Consider the following 2,969-nt stretch of genomic DNA (forward strand, 5'->3'; position numbering starts at 1 on the left):
AGAGAGAGCTATAAGTTTTTAGTGACATTGAGAGAGAGAGAGAGAGAGAGAGAGAGAGAGAGTGTGTACATTTCAAATACAGAACAGTGAAAACGAAAGAATATTATAGCTATAAGGCTTTAAAGTGACAGAGAGAGAGAGAGAGAGAGAGAGAGAGAGAGAGAGAGAGTACATTTCCAATACAGAACAGTGAAAACGAAAGAATATTATAGCTATAAGTTTTAAAGTGACATTGAGAGAGAGAGAGAGAGAGAGAGAGAGAGAGAGAGAGTACATTTCAAATACAGAACAGTGAAAACGAAAGAATGTTATAGCTATAAGTTTTTAAAGTGACATTGAGAGAGAGAGAGAGAGAGAGAGAGAGAGAGAGAGAGAGTACATTTCAAATACAGAACAGTGAAAATGAAAGAATATTATAGCTATAAAGTTTTTTAAAGTGAGAGAGAGAGAGAGAGAGAGAGAGAGAGAGAGAGAGAGTACGAGAGTACACGTTTCAAATACAGAATAGTAAAAACGAAAGAATATTATAGCTATAAGTTTTTAAAGTGAGAGAGAGAGAGAGAGAGAGAGAGAGAGAGAGAGTACATTTCCAATACAAAACAGTGAAAACGAAAGAGAGAGAGAGAGAGAGAGAGAGAGAGAGAGTACATTTCCAATACAAAACAGTGAAAACGAAAGAATATTATAGCTATAACTTTTTAAAGTGACATTGAGAGAGAGAGAGAGAGAGAGAGAGAGAGAGAGAGAGAGAGGAATTTAACCTATAGAACATTAAAAGAGATAAGGTCGCACTAAGATCTTTTGTTAAGTTGATATGTGACGAACACCTGAAACAAGTGAGATGACAGTATATGATAGTTACGGCAAGATGGAATAAGATAGTTAAGGGCCGGATGATAGTACCTTGATGATAGTACTGCCGTAGATTGTACTTATGGTATGGGGCCTGGCGGTCAGAAAGGCGGTATCACTTTTTTTTTTTTTTTTTTTTTTTTTTTTTTTTTTTCCTGACTTGTGAACGCCGGACTGGGTTTCGTGTCCCGCTTAAACTCGTTATTCCATTTGGTCGCTGCAACCTCAACATCCTTGTGAGCTAAGGATGGGGGTTTTGGAGAGCCTATAGGTCTATCTGCTGAGATCATCAGCAGCCATTGCCTGGCCCTCCTTGGTCCTAGGTACAACGGCAGGATTTTTTTTCAGTTTTCTATTTTCTGTTTATTTTAAAATTGTCTTTTCCCAAACTATTGTTTTAAGAGCAAAATTTTATAATTACCTTTAACATCGTAGTCTGACCAAGGTTATGAAATTTCTTGACCTGCAAAATGTCGTTTTCATCTGTATATTAAATTAAAACATGCGAATAAGAAGATAAGAGGTGGAACTAATCAGAAGAACCAAGAAAATGTCAATAAAGGTTAAGAAGGTTAAAGGTGTCCGGTTTCAGTTTCATCACAATAGTTAATCAACAGAACGTCAGTCGGGCAAGCCCCCCAACCCCCCCCCCCCCCCCTGCTTTGCCCAACCACAACATTGGCCTCCCTAGTAAACAGCTTAAACTAACCGTCCAGGTCGGGGATCGATCTGCTGCCATGCGAATGCTAGGCGAACACGTTAATATCTGTACTAGCTATGAGGAGTGTGGGGCATGAGCAGATGAGATGTATGGATGTTGTGAGGAGGTTATATGCTTTTGGTTGGGATCGGGGGAAAAATATGCAAAGGATAGAAATAGATGGAAAACGTTGACGCGCGCGACCGACCCTGCAAACATTAGGATTAATAAGGTCGTAAGAATATGAATAGAAATGTATTCATAAAGATTTCTTTTGACCCAAGGTATGATTTTCCATTACTCTCTTCCCCAGTGTTATGTCCATCTACTATGATCAAGAAGTGGGAGATGATGATTGGAGAAGTATTGATTTAAAAACTCAAGATAGAGACGACTGGCGAAATCTAACCGAGGCCCTTTGCGTCAATAGCCGTAGGAGGAGATGAGGATGATGACGATGATGATGATGATGATGATGATTATTATTATTATTATTATTATTATTATTATTATTATTAGGAGATGATTAATGGAGAAGTATTTATTTAAAAACTCAAGATAGAGACGACTGGCGAAATCTAACCGAGGCCCTTTGCGTCAATAGCCGTAGGAGGAGATGATTATTATTATTATTATTATTATTATTATTAGAGGATTAATGGAGAAGTATTGATTTAAAAACTCAAGATAGAGACCACTGGCGAAATCTAACCGAGGCCATTTGCGTCAATAGCCGTAGGAGGAGATGATGATGATGATGATGATGAGGATGATGATGACTATGATTTGAGTTATCATTTCCTTTAACATGAGGACACTCTTCGAGATCAGTATTTCATATTTCGTACCCCAAAAAGGACCCTAGAGTACTGTTTCATTGTTCACGCAGATAATACTGAAAAACTCATTTCTTTTGTTTTACTTCCATTGTTTCACTCCCTATTCCTTTATTTCCTCTTTCCCATCAGCCGTTGGGAATATCTCCCTTCCCCCTTTCTCTCTTCTCTTACTCTTAAGTAAATGATATTTCTTTGTCATTGTCTTACCCGATATACCCCAGTTCGTTAAAGGACTCTCTTCTTTTATTTTTACAATCTTTCTCTTGGAACGTACACCGTTTCGTCCTGGATTGTTCTCTCCATTGTTATTCTCTCTTTCCGTTCTTACCTATTGTTTCGTTATCTGTGGAAGCTGCTACTCGCAAACTCCGAAGCTCTCTGTTTAAGAGACCCTCTGGGCATATAGGTCGGGGTACCAGGGCCCCTACCCAACCAACAGCTGACAGGCGTTATTTACCTTATCTACCTCACTTAAAAGCGAAGAACCCCCCCCCACCCCCTACCCCCTAGCCCCACCTTTGGAGGATACCTTTGTGTTCTCTTTCGCCTCTCCTGCTCCTATCTTCCTCTGTTTTCCT

This window comes from Palaemon carinicauda, chromosome 7 (assembly GCF_036898095.1).
Source record: "Palaemon carinicauda isolate YSFRI2023 chromosome 7, ASM3689809v2, whole genome shotgun sequence".
Taxonomy (NCBI): domain Eukaryota; kingdom Metazoa; phylum Arthropoda; class Malacostraca; order Decapoda; family Palaemonidae; genus Palaemon; species Palaemon carinicauda.